Genomic DNA, 21,147 nt, shown 5'->3' with positions numbered 1-21,147 from the left:
CTCAACATTAGTCTTCCTGTCTAGCCTTGCTTGCAGTGCCAGTTAGTCTAAGAGAGCAATTTGCAAGAGGTTGTCCTGTCTGAGGCTGATCATCTCACAGCATCTGGAAGCATTAGGGATACATGGTAACAAATGAGAGCCAAACATGAACTGCCACATCCTCAAGTGCTTGCATGTTTAGGTATGTTGCATACTCATGACCTTCTCAAAGCCTTAACCCTTTGTGAATGTAGGGCTACTTTGTCTAGTAAACACATCTTAGCTGCAGATTTCCATCTTCAGACAGAGGTTGCCACTGGCTGATGCTTACTCACACAAATTTATATCACGCTATTGACAATTTCTGCTGGAGAAGATAAAACTCTGTACTTCTCACTTTGCCCACAGATTGCTACCATTACACTGTTGAGCACATAGCTTTTGGTGTGTATTAACTACTGTACTGTGTGTGTACCTCCAAAGCTGATTTGAAGCCTTCTTTGTGACCTTGTGATCTTGAGCTGTCTGTATGCCACTGAGTCCTCCAGCATAAGTTTGAGGAGGAGAATGTCCCCAGAGGACAGCTGAGGACTGTGCCAGATTCCAGCGACACTTCAGCAGTGCCCTGCTTCTCCTGGGAGTGATACGGAAACCTCTGTGACAGCTTTACACAGAGATGAGTCTTCTGTGACTACCCGGAAAGTGTCACATCCAAGTAACACACATCTCTTGGGTCATAATGTGGCATAAATGATAGAATATAATTTATTTTTAAAGTACAATTTGTATTTTTTATATGCAGAAAATATTATAGTCCTTGTTATTAGAAGCAACACAGTTTACTCAGTTTCATTCTCATAGTACAGAACAATGCTGCTCAACTTGAAAGCATCGAAAACATGCAGCAACAATCTTCAAATGAGATATACTTATTAATATATTTTCCTATATAGTTTTACCTTCAGTGTTTCATCCATTTTCCTTGGACTTTTCCTGTGTTTGGGGAAGACTGGCAAAAATGGACAGACTTAGAGTGAATTTTTTTTCTGGTTGAACATCTTCCTCTGCACACCTTTTGCATATGTATTTTCCTTCTAGATAATAACAAAGTATTTCATTAAAATTTATTGTAGTGGGAAAGGAATAGTAAAAATTTTTAATCAGTTTACGAATAAACTAGCAGACACTGTGTAGTAAATTCATTCAGTTGCTCCATGCAGTTGCTTTGTCTCTGAATAGGATAGAAAGATAACAACATTAAGAAATACTAATGTAATCACAGTAAAGGTTGCAAAAACTTAGGTATGACTTCTGTTTTAATCAGCTTGTACAACATAAAATTGAGGACAGCTTATTAATGCCAATATTTTTAAAGATGTGGAGCCTTTCCCATCTTATTACTATGGTGCTCATTGTGATGCAGTTACTCATTTTCATTTGTTTTTCCTGAAGTTATCAATATAAAAAAATTTTCTCACAGTAATTGTAAATACCACGTTTTATATATACGGTTACATTGGAATTTGCATATATTTTCAACTGTTTAATGTAAAGTTGGAAAATTAGGTTACACATGGGTGAAAAATTTGACTTGAAGAAATTTACATAATTCTTACTACAATCATTGAGAAACATATCTTCTCTGGCTAGCAGACATAGCAGGCAGAAAATAGAAAGCACCTTTTAAAGACATCTCTAATCATACCATGCAATAATCTAATGAAGATTTTGTGCATTCGTGGTGTGAAAACCCACAAGTAATGATTCCTTACTTTCTCTAGGAGATTTATTCTCATCATGAAACACTTCACCGGCAGAAGTCTTTCCTCATATTTATCTTACATTTCCCCTTTTCAAAACATAATTTTATTACACCACTGTATAACTTTGATTTGTTGTACTATATGCTTTCAATTATACTTCAAGTCCTCTTTATCAATTGCTGTGAGAATCTGACTTTTATGATGTTTGTGAAATCTCTTCATTCCTAGAATGGCTTGGGAGCTAATAGTAATCAAAAAATGTAGATGACAAACAGAACTTATTGAAAGCACTACATTCTGGTACACGTGTAATAAATTACATGTTGCATATACTACTGGTACAGTAATTATATGTTGAATGTAGCCTGTAAAGTATGAAGGCAGTTTGGAGACAATATATAGAAAGCTGATGACTTTCGTTTTCCATATTCAAGTGAAATTTAGCTGTTATTTTCCAGAAAGATGCGATTTTCATCAGTTTTTAAAGTAAATTATTGAAGATATTAAGTGAATATATCAGTAACTACATGAGAAACACAAGATCTGAAACCTTGACTATTTTACAGATTTCTTTCTTTTTCTAGTGGTGATTCAGAAATACAATACTTTTTGTTATAATCTTTCTTGTTGACAGATGACATTCTCAGAAGTATTGTCAGTAAGCACTTGGCATTTACATCATGCTTCACAAACAAGGTCTGTCCAGCTGTCCCATTTTTAGATCAAATTGGAGCATAGGGATGCAGAGTCTCACCTGTGACTGGGGAGCCTCCCAGGTCTCTGACCTTAAAATTAGGTGAGCTTTCCTCTGCTGGCCTAATGCTCCATCATTGTGGAGAAGAATAAGGGTATTTGTAACACAAAGTACACAGAAACATAATCATCATTAATAGAGTCTTGATCTGGAGAACAGAGCTCTGATATGAAGCATTTTCACTGTGCTTATATCCTCCCTGGGATCTCCTGTAGCTGATCAGTAAAGAACAGATGGAAGAGCAGTTTGCCATGACTTGGGGCTTGCTTTGTTGTTGCTTGCTGTTTTCTTGTCATACATACTATGTGGTTATGAAACTAGACTGTGTTTTCAAAGGCAAAAAAACTGATATTTACAAATTTACCCTGACCATAAAAGCCAAACTTCCTACTTTCAACAAGCATGATGCACATAGTATCCAGTTTAAAATGCTAGGGAGTTTGTGTCTACCTCTGGGAGTAAAGTAGGCCTAAACCTGTTCTTTGTCATCCCCTTAGACACTCTAAAGGCTGTGTGAATATAGTATTCTGCTTATATATTGCAGATGTTATCTAAACTTGGGCTAAAGTGGGTGACCTGTGCAATGGCTCAGACCTTGACCCAAGAATATATAATAAACTCCTAAATTAGTCAGACTTCCCTTACCAGATATGTATCCTATCTTGATATTTCTCACAGAACTCACATTCTTGCCTGGTAGTTACAAGCTGAAAGTCATACCAGCAAAACAAAGTGAATACCAATGATATTAAAAAGGCAAGTACTGGATGTTGTCTGTCAACCATTCAAATTTATTTGTTTTTTTCTGTACAACACACACAGTTTGAAAGTGTTCTTTCAACTCATGCAATAAAAGGATTTTGTCAGTTATGTTCTTTTATTGTACAAGTTTACCACTATACAGTCTCTCTTATATAAAAAAATCAGCTGTTACTTTTTTTCCAAAAAAGTGAACTTATGCTCATTTTGTGTGAAATATTCTGGAAGAGTATAATGGAATACTCCATAGCCAAAGGAGGTGTTTTCTTAAAGCCTGCATGAAAAGAACTATGGAGATTAAAATCATCAGTCCTGCACTGATTATTATCAAGCCTGAACCTCTAAATAGCAATAAGCCTTGGCTGGAATTCACATTCAGGCCCATATGACGGGAAATTTTACATTTAGAATTGATGGTACCAGAAACCCCATGAATAATCACCATTAGATATTGACTAAACACTTAGGTTCTTTTGAAATCAATTTGTCTGGAGAGATTGATATACCCCTGGGCCACATTTAAACTGAATATAAAAAATTGGCCTCCATCTGGTTTTGTACATAAGCTAAAACCAAATCAAGATGAGGGGATGAAGAATTTCTAAAAAATCCTGAGATGAGTTGTAAGGGTTTGATTAGGCTCATCTGCTTTTCCTAGCCCAGCTGAGAATTTCTGGGGCTAATTCTAAAGGGTAACAGTTTGATTGTAGCTTTCTTTTTAACGTATGAAATGTTTCAGGTGCAATGAGTTTTGTTTGCAATTATGCTAATTGAGGTGCCTAATATGCTTGTATCTGAATATGATTAGGTGGTCAGGAGCCTTAAATGATGTATTTTCATACTTCTCCCTTATATGCACGTCTATCTATACTTGACTCTGTTTATCTCCTTCTGCTTCATAAATGTCATTTCTGAGATTTCTGTGGACTTCTGGGTCACTCAGTAAGCCACAGTCTGAGACATGTTTACAGGCCCAGAGCTCTGCAGAAGCAAAAGCTGTAAGACAAAAGCAGTAGAAATACCTGTGGAATGGTGAAAACATCAGAAAATTACAGGTTGCAGAGCATTTCAGGGAAGAAGAGACCAAGGGTTCAAAGTCACAAAATCTTATCAACTCACACAGAAACACTGAAAGAAGAGGAGGGGAGGGAATTTGTGGAGAGCTTGTGGTGACATGAGTACCGTATATCTAAAAAGAAATCATCAGACTTTCTACAAATATATTAAATTTTGGATACATCTCTGAGCTTCCTGCTGGTACAATTGACAGCTTCATATTAATTTAAATTCGTTCATGTTTGTGAAGGATAACTAATGAGTTGATGCTTAGTCCGAATGCTAACGCACAGGTGCTGTTTTGGATGCATTGATTCCTTGAGCCCCACTGAATCCCTACAACATTGCCCTTGACCAGACTGAGGGCCCTGGTTGGGGCTGCCTTGGGACAGGGAGAGAGTGGGCCCCTGGTGAGGCTGCTCAGAGCAGAGAGGCTCAGTGGTGACCTCTGGACCCTGCTGAGAGGGTACCTGGGAGCCAGCAGGACCTCAGCAGGAACCCAGTCTCCCAGGAGGATTTCTTTCTCCACCCAGACTGTCCCTGGCCATCTGACTTTACTGCCCTTCAAGTCAGCACTGTGCTTCCCTTCATGCTCTGTTAATTCTTCTGCATGGTGTGCAGTGGCCTAGGGATCCTCACATATTACTTTGCTGTCCAGACTGGCCACTACATCCCACAAAACCCTAAGAACAAAACGACTGCTTTGCTTCCTCCGTTAGCTGTAGAAGGCTCCTCAGTAGTGGCACAGGAATTGTCAAAAGGTGTGTGGGAAGATCTGTGCAGGGTAAATGCTGTTATCCTTACATTTCTTGCTGGCTACCTGCAGTAGAGAGATGCTAAGCAATATTGTGGTTCCACAAGGAGGATGAGTCTAGTGTGCCTGACACCAGGTATAGCTGAAGGATGAAACAGGCTGAGCTCGGCCAGGCTTCTTCTGCTGGCATGCACTCATTAAACAGCTATCCTGACCCTGCAGAATCAGATACCACTTGTCCACCTTTCTGTTCTGTCCTCCTGCCTCCACCCCAAATGATTATCACCCTTGGCAGAGTACATCATCCTACATTTAATCCCCTCCCAAAGGTCTGCAGATGAGATTTCTCAGCTTCCCTGCTTGGTTTAACCACTTTCTTCTCAGTCCAGAAAGCCCCACCAGATACAGCTGGTCAGACAGGGACTGGTGGAGCAGAAGAGAAGCAGTAGCACTGCATATGAAGAATTTGTCCATGACATGCAGTTGTATGGAAGAAATGTCAGAGATGGGCATTTCTGACCCCTCAACCTTTAGAGAGGAGAGCTTTCCTAATGCAGAAGTGGTGGTCCTCTTTTCCACCTCCACATAGGGCAAATCAGCAGACTCTCTAACATCTGTAAACTGGTTTTTAAAGAAGAAAACCCTGAAAATCTATATATTTTCCCTGCTGCATGGGTAGGCAGTGGGAAAAGAGAAAACAAGAAAAACAAATCCTTGGGTTAACTAAAGTATATAGTCAGGCTATTAAAATATAGAAGGTATGAAAATAAATAATGTTTTCTTTACATCTTAAACTCAGTTCAATGTGTAGTGTCATCTTAAAAATGTTAGAATATATTAGCATTGGTTTTAAAAGCTTATGTTATAACTAAGGGGAAGAATATGCTTAGGGAGGAATATAGGAAACTTTAACATCCATAGTGCCATGTACAAGCCAAGTGCTATTTTATATTTAGCATTGCATTCACCCTTTATCACTTCTGGCTGAAACGTGTATACTACTAGTTGGCAGAATCCCAAAGTAGGAATAATAAAGAAATAACAAAGTATTCCACACAAAAAAAGGGAAGAAATCTTGTCCTTGGGGAAAGTATTAATACAAGAAAGGCAAAAGACATATACTAAAATGATGGACAGTGGCAAGGAACTCAAGAAGTATTCATCAACCTTTCTTATAAAGAAGAGCAATGAGTCATTTAAATAAACCTGTCATTCCAAGGTAAGACAAGGAAATAGTCTTCACCCTAAGCAAAAGGAGTCAGCAGAATGTGTTACATCCTGCTGATATATAAATGCCACTGAGCTGACTGAAATGCTCTGTTTAGGCATTGAAAATGGCTTATAGCAGGATTGTTTCGTCTAAAACATTTTGTATTTCTACAGTAAGAGCCTTTTCACAAAATGGACTACCAGTCTGATCTAATGCGGTAATTTACTTATTTGCAATCTGGTATTCTGGGGTGTTTTAGGACCTACATGGTCTGAAAGTTAAAAACTTCATGTATGCATCTAAGAGTTGCCAAGGGACAGCTCACCCAAGGGTTTAACATTGCCCAGTGTGCCTAGCCAGCTCAGTACGTTCAGCTCAACACTGTTTCTGCTCCCCACCCTCCCATGCCTGACAAACTTCATGGGCAGGAGGACAATAGGTAAGTACCAAGTGTATAATTCGCAGCACCAAATGATGAGCAATAGAGTCAATTTGCTATGTTCTTAGCATGGGCATAGTGCAACTAATCAAAAGTACAGAAGCAGTACAAATATTTAAGAGATGGTTTATTTGCAGTATGTGTAAGGAGACAGTTGCACAGCCATGAGTGTCTCTAACACTACCAGGTGGTTACTGTCTTCTTGCTTCTTCTGGTCACTCAACAGCAGCAGAATAGGGATGAACTCACAGAAAGCTGTGTGAGCAAAATACCTGTGAAGGGAATAGGGAGTAGGTCAAACACAGTTGAACAAAACAGGTTTTCAGGGCTCAGATGTTCGTGACAAAGATCCACGGAACAAAGATGGAGGAAGCCAGTCCAGCAGTTGCATACATCTTTCTCACTTCCTACTCAATTGCCTGTGCCCCAGTTCATGTCACATAGGTGTATCCACATGACTCTGCATATCCTCTATCTAGATATCACTGGATTCACCAAGTGATAAAACACTATTTTTTGTGTGTTTCTGTAGCCAGACAAAGAGTTTTGGCAGAAAGATGGCAGCTCTGTGAGACAGCCTGAGACAACAGGGCCTGAGAGTCAGGCTGGTGAGGAAGGAATGTCAGGACAAACAGCATCTTCAAGCTGATCAAATTCCTTAGACTTTAAACCTAACCCAGAGCCTGCAGCTTTGCTCTTTACCAAGGGACAATATTCAAGTTGTTACTGATGTTTGCAAAAGGGCCACAACCTATTTGTCTCTTCAAAACCTCTCATTTCCCTGTATTTGCCTTCACTAATGTGGGGTAAATGTGGCATGGTAAAAGCACATAGAGCCTGTAAAACATACTTCCTTTTCAGCCTGTACTCTATGGAGGATTTAGGCCTTATCACCCACTCACTGGAGTCACACGTGAATGCACAGCAGAGATTTGTCATTCAGTTAACCATTAACTGAAAACTCTTATGAACCTGGACACCAAAATTTGTGGCTTTTACAGCTTAGTCGTCATCCACCTTGAAGGAAGCGAGGGGGACCTATAAATCACTCCAATTAATCACCTCCTCCCCCTAAAAAATGTAGTCAAAGCACTCCAGAAATAAAACCATATGGCACAATCATGTCAGATCTGTTTATATAAGCTGTTCCTAGAAACAGCAGTAGTGTAATACCAGATTTCCATATACTGAATCAATATTTGAGCGTTTGAGACCAGATGTTTTATAAGATGCCATTAAGTGAGCAGAGCACATTAGCAGGTTCAAAACAGGCTGTGGAGGGTTCTTCAGACCCTGTGCCTCCACTTGCATTCCTCAGTCTCACAGCACCAACATGCACTCTCCAAGTCCTTTTGATTGGATTCAGCAGACCCAAACAGATTGTGACTATCGTGCCTTGTTTTTTCTCAAAGAGTTTTATACATTTAGGACCAGCAATAACAAACTAATGAACTGCTTGTTTATTTGAGTAACAGCTCCTGGTAGATGTGCTTATTGGGTTACACAGGCTTTCAGAGGTCTCATTTTTGCATTGCATTGTTTCTAGGTTGCGATGCAATGGCTTTAGCTGTACATTAATGAACATCTGCATGATTGGTGACATTTGTCTGTCATTCTGCTTAAGACAGAAAAGCATAGACTGTGCTGACTGACTTACCATGCAGTTTGTGCAGTCGTAGATGTGGGGTTTAAAATACAAGGTATAAAGTTTTACTGCATCCTTATCAGTATGGAGTTTAGCTTGTTTGGCAAGAAAATATCAGATGTGGAGTCACAATTATATATAAATTACTCTGTGTGCTCTAACTCCATTGTGCCATGTTGTATGACAGTATGTATTTTTGCATTATTCAGCATTTTAAGCCACTATCTGAAAAACAGAATGCTTTACAGTCTACTGAGAATTTTATATCTTCCTAAAATATGGTGCTTTGTATGAATAAAATCCAAGTTACCTATATCTATCCTTTCCCTGTGCAGCAGGCTGGATTCATTCAGAGAGAGCAAATGTTAACTCTTTCAATATTTTTCTCAGGAAGAAGCAAACTTAATGCCTACCAGGAGCTCTTTGAAGCTCTCAGGCTGCTGAGATGATGGATGACATATGTATGCTTTTCTGCTTTGGTTTTTCCCACTCACCATTGCCTACTCCCAAGTCAGCTGTAGCCTGCTACTTGAAGAAGAATATTGGAGCCTCTTGCTATTCAGGTAGATTTGTTGCTTCTAATCTGTTTGACAACATACTGTGTAAGTGCTCTCTATTATTAATAATATTAATTAATATATCATAATAATTATTATTAATTATCAACCTGTAATTAATTTAAACAAATTATCACCATGTTTATGACAACTTTCCTATGTGAACAGAGATTTCTTTGGAAAACAATTAATTCTAGTGGTCAGAATATGGATTTGAATGGACAGTAACTCAAAATTTGCTTTGTTTGTTTCCTTTTCGATAAATCATTTGAAGAGTGGATGCAAAGACTGAAAATGAAAATGACTTGTTATGCCTGGAAAAGTGTGGTCAGATGTCTCTTTAGGCTTTATATATCAAGAAAATACTCCTCATCTTCAACCTTAGCTGGAGACTGAGATTAAACTTGACTTTCTGTTTTGCATAGTAATCAGTTTAAAGTTTGCCAGACCATTCTAATGCCTCAGTGCCATCTTTCTGAGACCTGATTGCTTTCTAGCATTCTTCCCGGTAACACCAATGCAAACCTAATTACACCTTTGAAAAATTCTGTAAGAAAATAACCAGTGTAGGGGCTTCTGGTGGTGCACACAATGCTCTGCAGTTTCCAGACAGCACTCTGGGGGCTACAAAGTTAACACGAGTAAGCATTTTATTAAATCAGAATAAGATCTAGTATATGTGGGATCCAACAACACGCATTTTTACAAAGTAATTTCCTAGGGCTGAACTGCAATCAATGTCTCTTTGTTATGTCTTTTCTTTGTGGAGAAAACATTATTTATCCATCACTGTGTCTTCAAATGAGAGACTGAATAATATTTCAGCTATAGCCAGCTGGCACCATTTGGTAGGATGCTTTTCCTGCAAATTTATCGTGATAATCAAATAGTTTTGTTATTTTGTGAGATATTAGTAACTGCTTGTGGAATCACTTAATGTTTCTTTCCTTTATAGGTCTTTTAGGAGTGATATTGCAGCACTGAATGAAAATAAAACTTAATGCTCAATGGTTCATATGGCACTCAGATGTCACAACAATAATACTGTAAAAGTATCAGAATAAAACAAAATGTGAGAACTGAGAAATTTGCTTTTTTGAAAAGGTGAAAGTGTACAAGGAATGTGTCTATTCATCTTGTTTTCAATAGAACTTAAACTTTAAACTTTATTTCAACAAATTTTTCAGGTTTGGAGAAAAAAAAGACTTTTTCAGGAAAACATAATGTAATTTCAATTCAGTCTCTCCCATCTTCCCCCTCCCAAAACCCAGACCATTATATTTCCATTTCAGGCAGATCTTGTTATACAATCCTCAGTAAAGAAACCGTGTTTTGTGTGTTTTATTACATTTCACTGCAGAATCTTGACAGAAATTTTGCCGAGATAGAAAGTAGATACCAATAATATTGCAGGGAATTGATAGCTATCCAAACATCATTAGAAACAAGACCCTTTTTGGCTCTGTAGCAGGTATATAACAGCATGATTATTGTGGCTATTAACAGAAAATGTATTCTCTGATCAGCCAGTGCAGAATAGGCAACAGATTGAACAACTATTCCATTTTTGGCATTTTACAATACTCTAATAAATCTGAAATTAAATATCCCAATTTCTTGTAAAAATTAAAAAGAAGACATTTAATTTCAAGTCAGTTGAATTTTTAGGCAATTTTAATATATTTCATTTATTCTCTTATTCTCTTCTGTGGCCAAAAATTAAGCATGATGCACCACGCCTCCTCTTGTTAAAACTAAGGCAGTCCCTCACAGAGGTTCTACTACCACACTCTCTCTTGGAAGGCCTGATCTAGAATGAACCTATGTTTTAATAAAGAAACAGGATGTAAGGAACTTGGACCAGACCCTAACTAAGAGATCACTTTCAAAATGGAGAGTACAGATATATTTTGATCACAATAAAATAATTCAGCATGGTGATTAAAAGTCACTTTCAATTCTAAACTGACAAACTGCTTTTTCTGTGAAAAGTTTTGTGAACTGGTAGCCCCAAGTAACTTGAAAAGCAATGTCTAAAGATCAGAATTACTCATGGGACAGAAGCTTAAATTTAAAAAATCTTGTAAATTTAATATATTTTAAATTCTAGCACCTTCACAACTTAAAAATCATATTTCACCAAGGGAACAAACTGGGATTTTCAGTTGAGAAGTTTAGTTTTATGTGGGCACTGAAAAAGAATCACTGCCTTTCTTAGTAAACTTCTCCCAGTTTATTAATGGTGCATTTTGATAAGACTGTATTAGAAGTTGAGACTGCTGTTAATGTGATATATTGTGAGACTGAGTAAGGTAAATGTCAGCATTTAACTTAGAACCATTGGGTAACACCCTGGCTAGTCATTTCAACTTTTTTTTACCTACACTGAATTCACTCTTTCATGTACACACAGATATGCATGCAAGTGTTTGCCTGTACACATAAAACATTTTCTTAATTTCAAACATACTTTCTGCTTAGGCATGTTTTTTAAGGCAAAAAAGCTAAAGATGCATGTGTTCATTTGCAGGAATCTTTTGTGCTTTAATGATGCAATTTTGTGTCATGTAGCAATTTAAATATGACTGTTACTTACCATTAACAATTAATCTGCAGCATGTTTTTGACCAAAGTTTCACAGAATGAATATTATTGAATCATGAGTTCAATTAGATATGAATAAAAGAAATCATGCTTGCTGTGCTTAACTAAATATAGACATCAAAAATGAGTACTTAAGAAAAATCAAAAATACTTTTAGAGCAATTCTACTAAAGCATGAGAATGGGAAAGAGAGATTTTGAAAAGATAATATCTAACAAAATCTTACAAGTCTTTTAGCAATCTGTAAAAGTAATGGCATCCTAACTTAAACCCAGTTAATAATTCTCTGACAATGAATCCAGGGCTCTTTCTGTCAAAAGTAAATACTGGTTCAAAACATCAGCCCAGTTATAAAAGCAAATCCCTTTTCAAAGTCAAAAGACTGGCTTGCCAGGAGAGGAACTCAAAAAGCAATTAAACTTGTAATTGTGCCTGCCCTTATATCCAAACTAATTATCTATACGTGTTGTGATTGCACTCAGGAGTCAACATATCCAAAGTCTGCTGAGTTTTTAGCAATAATACTTGGGCTTTCATTTCTTCACTGTCAATGTAGTCTGCTTAGTAAGGGAGAAGTAGAAAAACAGTTTCCTGACCACTATTATTACCATTTAATGCATCTACAGAATTTTATTTTCTCTTCTTGACAGGAAATATGTCTTATATTCTGTTTATCATAACTTCATTTTATTAAGCTCTGAATGAGCCATGTTTTAATAAAAATGTTTTCTAAGTAACTTCTGTGCCTGTCTGCTCTCCTCATGTTGGCGGCAAAATCTCCTGGGAGCAGTCCAATCATTTCTTCCATTTATTAGTAATTTACTATTAAAAGCCAATGTAACATTGGAGCACACTGAAAGATATTCTGAGATCCCTGACATATCAGATTTACAAATAGGAATGCACAAAAGTTCATTCCCATTCATTTTCCTTGAGATTAATCTGGTCATGAACAAAAGTTTTCAAATCCATAGGAGCTTAGATGTTGAATTTCATTTCATAGTCATAGAATAATTAAGGTTGGAAGGGATTTCAAGATGTCATTACTTCAAACTATGTTCACCTAAGTTGCCTGTGCTTAATTGGAAAAAAAAAAAAAAAAGGTTACAGTTCATTTCAGAATTCATCCTTTGCCCTACTGGCTTTTACTGGCTTCAGTAAAAGCTTCAGTTTAAAAGGGAACTAAAGAGAGAATTTATAAGATGTAATTAAGCTGCTAATAATTACTGTTTATTGAAAAAAAACCCCTCATCTCTAGCCAACAATATATTCCGACTGTTCAGGCCAACAGGGTCATCTAAACATATAAAAAGATTTTGCCTTCATCTGTGGATTTGAAATTGATATTTTTTGTACCAGTATTTCTTTTTTATATTTTCAAGAAATATAAAGACAAAATAAATACACTGACCAGAAGAATGAATCACAGGTTTATATCTGGGTTTGATTACTCATTTGGTGATTAAATGCTTGTTAGTTAATGACTATCAACTTTCCTTTCTAAAACTACAACCAGCAAAAGAACAGTGGTTTTTGTTTGCTTTAAAATGCAATTGAAAAATAGTAAGACATTTTTTTTACCTCTGACATCATAATTTTTACTTTGTTCCTCTCTCATAATAATAGGAAAAGGTAATTAGTGCTTGTAGATATACTTCACAATTGGGGAAAGGAAAAAAAAAAACAAACCAACAGCAAAAGCAAAAGGGAAGAATCCATGAAGTCACTCTCCAAAAGCCTTAAGCAGTTCAAGGCCCAATTTGCAGGAACTCTGCAGAATCCCTTGGCTAAAATAGGTAAGTAGGTATTTTCCACAAGAAAGAACAAGACTTCTTAAGAACACAACTACTAAAAAATTAATGATGCCCAGGATGTTGACAATAGGCAGTCTTGGAGAGGTGTGTTTCCAAAGACCTACCTCAAAATTAAACCCCTAACTGTGTTGCAGAGTTTTAATTTCACAGCGACTAATGCTAACCAACACCTTGACCTGTAGACCAGCATTTTATTAGGGAGGCAACCAAGAGTGAGATCACCCATTTTTTATTCAACAGACTCATGGCTGGACCATACATTTTTGTTTGTTGTCTGTTATTTTTTTAAGCACAATATGGCATGCTGGGAAACTCCTCTTGCCTGGACAGGAATAAAAAAAGACTTTTTTTGTGAGTGCTGATGTCTCCCAGGCACCTCTTTTATGTAGAAAGCACTACAAAATTGTATATTTTGCATCAGTTGATGCTTTTTAGAACAGGCTAGACACATCTGTCTGGGATGACAGGAATATCTGATTCTAGCATCTGGCTAAGGAGTGAACTAGATGAACTTCTGAAGTCTTTTCCAACCTTATATTGCCATAAGTCTATTACATGAAGTCTCTGCAAGTACCATCAAAAACAGTGCTTCTTGGCCATATGCTTGATAAATTACACATCAAGTATAAAACATGTATATTATTTTGCCAAGAAAATAGTTTTTCTCTATTGTGAGATGACAGTGAATTGAAAATTATCAGTTGTAAAACCCTACACTAGTAAGAAAAGATCTCTCAAAACTGCTTCTACATCTAACAGTATTAGTGTGCTCTCTTTATTCTTCTTCCCTATTCTTATAATAATCCATAGTTTTAGAAAAATAGCCAATTATTGACACATCCTCATTTGTAGGAAGATCTGTTTTGGAGTGCTGGAATGTCATAGTGGAAAATTCCATTTCAGAATTTGGAAGTTGTGTTTTGAATATCATTTTATGCCTTTTTATAGTTTTATATTTTGGGTGTGTCAAGTCACATTAATGATCTATGATGTGCAGCCTGTCTTATTTTACTGCAAAGACAGGATACTTCGAGGTAGGAAACACATTGCCATCAATTTGAAGCAGCAGCCATTCTGCTGCTAAAAATAGTTTGATATGTTGCATTTATATCTTGGTCTGGCCTGTAAGTAGTACTACTGTGGCTTTAGTTGGGTTCTTGAGGATACTTCAAGGCCTTACTATAATTGCATGCTAACTGTAAATATGCTTCAGCATCCAAAATTGTTGTTATTATTTGAGATAGGGAGTTGTTGAAATTATTTTGGAAATAAAATGCAGACATATATGATCTTTTGGTGATAATATGTTCCACGGTGAAGAGTGCCTTAGAGAAGAATATTGTGAGTAATACATACCAGTTTATGGTGCAGTTAATTTAGGGACTGAGCCAAAATTATGAGAGTGATTAGAGATATCTCTCTGGATTAGATTATGGGTATACTCCTCAGCTACCTGAACACTGAGTTTCATTTGGAAAAGTTTAGAGAGAGAGTGGGAGAAAGTTATTGCAGGTAGCATGCATGATCAGAGATACACAGGCTTGGAACGAAAGTGGAAATGAGCAAAATTCACAGTGCATCTATACTTTTGAATCATTCTCTAAAGGTCCTTTGACTGTCCAAGTCACACCCTTAAGTGAAAGTCATTTGAAATGATCCCTTTTTTAAGAGATGAGAATTTTAGACTGTAGAGTGTGCTACCCTGTTTTTTGGTATTGATAGTTATCTTTCCAGATTGCCTGTGTTTCCACAAAGACATGTCCATTGTCACTTCAGGGATGAGTAGGTGCTTTGCTGTTCCCTTTCAGTGCACACAAAGAAATCTGGTGATCTCATCAGTTAGTTTTGTTGGTAGCTCAGAAGTGTTTCTTCAATTCAAGTTCTGTTATTCACATGCAAGATTTCATATGTACATGTATATATAATCCTGGTACAGAGCAATGTTTTGTTTCCAAGTGGTTTTTTCTTCCAGTGTGTATTATTATAACATGTATTCTGACACATTTACTCCTTTTAGGGCAGTAACTACCCTGTAACTTTTACTTGCTTATAGTTTCCTGAGAGTTAAAATATTTACTTTGTTAGTTCTAGGAATAAACTATTATGAAGAGTTTTGAAAATATTGAAGTGAAAAACTTCAGACTATTGCACATTATAAAAAAAAAAAAAATCTTAGAATTCACTTTGAACCTAAATTCATTTAAAAAAAACCCCAAGGCTTAGAAATCCTGTAAATCAAAAATGGAAACTTTCAAGAGGTAAAACAACACATTGTATTTATCAAGAGAGAAGCCAAACAATTTCATCTTATATTTGTCAGTTGTGTGACTGTTGAAAACTGTAAGGTTTAGAGAGATGATAACTCTTATTTTAAGTTACAACTTTTTAGGTTTTTAAAAATTCTTCCATCTTATATCCTTCATAGAAACATAACTGGGCTTCACTCAACATTTCCTGTTTGAAGTTGACTTTGAAATTATTGACCACACACATAAATTCAGAATGAGAAGTCAGGGCAGAAAGCTAAAGCAGATGGTCTCTTCTAGTAATAACTGATGGGTTATTAAAGTTGAGAATCTTTGTACTGTTTTGTCACAAAGTTTGGTTCAATACAGAGAAAAAGAAACCCTTGTATTTCAAAACTTTAATCTTCTCTACATTGTTTGCAGCTTGATGTACATGCTGCATATGATCTTCAGTCAAACATAGTCAAAGAGATTACATCTTCATATTAAGAAATCCTTCAAATTTCTCAACATCTTGCTTCTTTAGGGGAACTCCTCTTTTTTTTTTTTTAAATCAAGTTTGTCTTGTACTTTAATCCTTAATTAAGAATTACTTTAATTAAGAATGAGCAACATCCTTTTATGTCCATGCTTTTTTATGCCAACTCTTAACTGAAGATCAAGATAAGGAAGCGTGCACATTTGTGCCAATATAGATAGTACATTTTTTTTAAACTCTGTCCTATTTGACTTCTGTGTTAAACAAGGATCATTCCTTTCAGGGAACCATTACGACGTAAAGAAATGAGTTTTCTGGAAAAGTAACATTCAGAAAAAGATTTGTTTCTTCCTGAACTCCTTTCATATACTGTATAATCCCACTTCATCCTTAGCTGAGAATTCATTATTTTTCATCGTTGTCTTCAGGATAATGAACTAAAAGGAAACACAGAACGGTGAAAAGATACTCATATTGAATCTTATACCATAACTTCATTGTTTCCATAATGTCCTGGTCCACCAGACTGGAAAAAAGAAAGCTTCCATGATTCTTAGCTTATGTCCTGGTTTCAGCTGGGATAGAGTTAATTTTCGTCTTAGTAGCTGGTAGAATGCTGTGTTTTGGATTTAGGATGAGAATAATGTTGATAACACAGTGATGTTTTGGTTCTTGCTGAGCAGAGTTTACACCAGTCAAGGACTTTTCAGCTTCTTGTGCTCTGCCAGGTGCATAAGAAGCTGGGAGGGACAATAGCTAGGACAGCTGACCCAGACTGGCCAAAGGGCTATTCCATACCATATGACATCATGCTCAGTATATAAGCTGGGGGAGGAGGAAGGGGGGGATGTTTGGAGTGATGGCATTTGTCTTCCCAAGTAACCGTTACGCATGATGGAGCCCTGCTTTCCCGGGGATGGCTGAACACCTGCGTGCCGATGGGAAGTACTGAATGAATTCCTTGCTTTGCTTTGCTTGTGCGCGCAGCTTTTGCTTTACCCATTAAACTGTCTTTATCTCAACCCATGAGTTTTCTCACTTACTCTTCCGATTCTCTCACCCATCCCACCGGGGGGGAGTGAGCGAGCGGCTGTGTGGTGCTTAGTTGCTGGCTGGGGTTAAACCACGACAGCTTAGAATATTAATTTATGATCACTGTTGGAAACAGATTACTGGGACTGATGAATCCTTTCTCCAACTGTGGGTGGATGTTCTTCCCTTTAAGTCCTGCTCAGCCCAGAACTTGCAGTGAGTGGAAGCTGTTGACATTCAGTGTCTGAACCTCTTCTCTTTCCCCCTCCAAATAGCTATGAACCGTGTTTTTTGTAAGCTATGACTTTGTCCAAAATAGTAAATATATCTGTCCTTCTAATTTATTGTGATATTAAAAAGTTCAATGGAAGAAAAAAAAAAGCTAGATTTAACATATGCTACAATGTTTTCTCTGAGTAATTGTAATAATAAAGCTTCTGACAGTTTCTATGGTAAAAATGAAATGTTTCACCAAAATTTGAAGAAGTTACAAATCCCAAAAGCAGATTTTTTTTTTCACAAAGTGCTACATAATTGTCTTGTTAGTCCTACTTCATCGAAATTTGAGCAATGTTTTTATAGATACTTCTCGTTTAAGAGCTCTTTTACTTATTAAATATGTATTAGCAAGTACATTTCTGTCCTGTAAAAAACCTAGTTTTTTCCCATCATTTAATTCATATGAAAATGCTGCAATAATTTTTTTCCTGTTTTTCCTCTATTAAAAAAGACTGTTGTCTGTCTTAAAATAGACTACTGCAAGTAACGAGGGAAAGTCATCTGCATGCACATATAACCCTATTTTTCTCATCTAGAATGACACTGACTACTCAATAGTGAGTGGTCCTAAGCAGCAGGCAATAGATCATAGAATCATAGAATGGTTTGGGTTGGAAGGGACTTTAAAGATCATCTAGTTCCAACACCCCTGCCATGGGCAGAGACACCTGCCACTAGACCAGGTTGCTCAAAGTGCCATCCAACCTGGCCTTGAACACTTCCAGGGATGAGGCATCCACAGCTTCTCTGGGCAATCTGTTCCAGTGCCTCAGCACCCTCATAGTAGAGAACATCTTCCTTATATGTAGTCTAAATCCATCCTCTTTTGGTTTAAAGCCTTAATCCCTTGTCCCATCACTATGTGTCCTTGTAAAAAGTCCCTCTCCAGCTTTCTTGCAGGCCCCCTTCAGGTAATGGAAGGCTGCTATAAGATCTTCCCAGAGCCTTCTCTTCTCCAGGCTGAGCAACCCCACCTCTCTCAGCCTGTCCTCATAGAAGAGGCGCTCCAGCCCACTGATCATCTTTGTGGCCCTCCTCTGGACTCATTCCAACAGGTCCATGAACTTCTTATGTTGGAGGCTCCAGAGCTGAACGCAGTACTCCAGGTGGGGCCTCATGAGAGCAGAGTTGAGGGGCGAATCACCTCCTTTGACCTGCTGACCACACTTCTTTTGATGCAGCCCAGGATACGGTTGGCTTTCTGGGCTGCGAGAGCACATTGCCAGGTCCTGTTGAGTTTCTCATCAACCAACACCCCAAGTCCTTCTCCTCAGAGCTGCTCTCAATCCATTCTCTGCACAGCCTGTATTTGTACTTGGGATTGCCCCGACCAATGTGCAAGACCTTGCACTTGACCGTGTTGAACTTCATGAAGTTCACACGGGCCCACCTCTCCAGCCTGTCAAGGTCCCTCTGGATGGCATCCCTTCCCTCTAGCATGTTGACTGCACCACAGAGCTTGGCGTTGTTGGCAAACTTGCTAAGGGTGCACTTAATCCCACTGTCCATGTTGCCAACAAAGATGTTGAACAGCGTCAGTCCAATACCAACCTCTGAGAGACACCACTCGTCACTGATCTCCACTTGGACATTGAGCCATTGACCGCAACTCTTTGAGTGCGACCATCCAGCCAATTCCTTACCCACCAAGTGGTCCACCCCTCACAGAGGTGAGCCTGTAGTTCCCCATGTCCTCTTTTTTTTCCTTTTTTTAAAAATAGAGGTTAAGTTTCCCCTTTTCCAGTCAGTGGGAACTTCACTAGACTGCCACGACTTCTCAAATATGAAGGACAGTGGCTTAGCAGCTTCATCCACCAGTTCCCTCAGGATCCACAGATGCATCTTATCAGGTCCCATGGACTTGTGCACCTTCAGGTTCCTTAGATGGTCTTGAACCTGATCTTCTCCTACAGTGGGTGGTTCTTCTTTCTTCAGTCCCTGCCTTTACATTCTGCAACTTGGGTGGTGTGGTTTAAACACTTGCCGGTGAAGACTGAGGCAAAAAAAGTCATTGAGTACCTCAGCCTTCTCCATATCTGAGATAACCAGGTCTCCCATTTCCTTCCAGAGAGGGCTCACATTTTTCCTGGTCTTCCTTTTATCACTGACATACCTATAGAAACTTTTTTTATTGCCCTTGACAACCCTGGCCAGACTTAATTCTATCAGGGCTTTAGCTTTCCTAGCCTGACCCCTGGCTGCTTGGACAATTTCTCTGTATTCCTCCCAGGCTACCTGCCCTTGCTTCCACCCTCTGTAGGCTTCTTTTTTGTGTTTGAGTTTGTCCAGGAGCTCCTCATTCATCCATGCAGGCCTCCTGGCATTTTTGCGTGACTGCCTCTTCGTTGGAATGCTTCGCTCCTGAGCTTGAGGCCCCTCTTCCCTCCAGAGCTTTATCCCATAGATAATATGATGTATTTCATTCTTCAAAACATAAACTGAGATTCCAAAAATGTGTTTATAAATTGGGAGCAGAAGATTTTAAAAATATTTTTAAATTATTTTATCTGAAGCCATTATTGTTTCATATCAGAAAGATACTTTCCAGTTACCAAATCCTTTCTCGAAAGTTTGGCTTAGCTATAAGAAATTACATTTGGTTAGTTCACACTTCTGAATTATTTATCTGAAAATTTTCATCTTGTATAGTAGTGTGAATGACAGTCCAACAAGTAGGTCAGAATCAATGGGACAATGCTTTTTCCTTTACAAGAACAAGAATCCAGAGTTCAGTTAGCATTATTCAAGTCAAAATAATAGTAATGAATCAAGGTAGTTACACCGATTTTTCTTAATTGCTGAAATCTCTAATTTTGAAGAAAAGCAGTATATGTTTTAAGCACCTCATGATGCTTACAGAAAGACTAGACAAACCACTGGAGAAATCATGGGTAAAGTAGATCTGAATGAAATTGGAACTATATATACATATAGATAATTATATCTGTATATCTTAAAGGGCATGAACATCTTTAGCTGGTGGTTTTTTTCCCCCTAAAACTAAGACAAAAATCTAGTGAAACACATTAAGGTAGGGTAACAAATGGATCAGACAAAGTAGTAGTAATCTGGAAGTTCTGTAATCTTGACAACAAAACTGTGCACAAAATGTTATTGGTTATTTATTTGCACAAAACCATTCTTAGCAATCACTAGAATTCTTTAAAACCAATCATCTGGAATTCTTTAGAAATGAAAATACAGATTGCTACTTGGAACAGGTCAGTTACTCATGGATGCCAAGTAATCTCTGATGAATTGCACAGAGGCCTGGGACAAATCAGAACTGACATTTAGTTGTAAAGCTGCCAAAGTCAGTGCTCTTCTGCCAAAAGTGTCTCTGTAAATGTTTACTATATATTAAAGCAAGCTGAAGATGGTCAACAGACTAAGCCTGAGATGGAAAACAGTGAGTTACAGGTGTTACTTTTCTGTTCTCTCTCAGTGAGCATATTGAACTATGTTTGGACTGTTTTCTTCCTGCTTCACCATTTTTATTTCCCACAGTATTGCTTTGCCTAGAAGGCTGAGTATTGAACAAGTGAATAAGAGCAAAATTTAGCTGTACTTGTCAAAGCATATATGGCTTGTTTTATATATAGTCTGTTGAAGGTTAATGAAACTAAATTGTTCTTGAGACCCAGATATTGCAATGATCAGCAATATGGAAATGTCTATAAAATAATTAGACAGCATTATGCATAATTCACAAACATAGACTACATTTGCATTAGAGGGGACTTCAGTACCATGAGTACCTTATGGTCAAGAAATCTAA

General features: G+C 37.6%; 1 long non-coding RNA gene across 1 annotated transcript in view; it reads left to right on the top strand.

Annotated features, from left to right (window-relative positions):
* Positions 1-21,147, top strand: part of LOC148055568 (uncharacterized) — a 133,452-nt gene that overhangs the window by 95,114 nt on the left and 17,191 nt on the right. The window contains exons 8-9 of the long non-coding RNA XR_015705244.1: positions 8,750-8,922; positions 13,147-13,316. This is a non-coding gene — a long non-coding RNA (uncharacterized LOC148055568). The remainder of the gene's footprint in view (positions 1-8,749; positions 8,923-13,146; positions 13,317-21,147) is intronic.

The sequence above is a fragment of the Nipponia nippon genome, unplaced genomic scaffold (genome assembly GCF_047370975.1).
Source record: "Nipponia nippon isolate SJK-2023a ecotype South Korea unplaced genomic scaffold, ASM4737097v1 scaffold_20, whole genome shotgun sequence".
Taxonomy (NCBI): domain Eukaryota; kingdom Metazoa; phylum Chordata; class Aves; order Pelecaniformes; family Threskiornithidae; genus Nipponia; species Nipponia nippon.
This window is presented reverse-complemented; position numbering and strand designations above follow the sequence as displayed.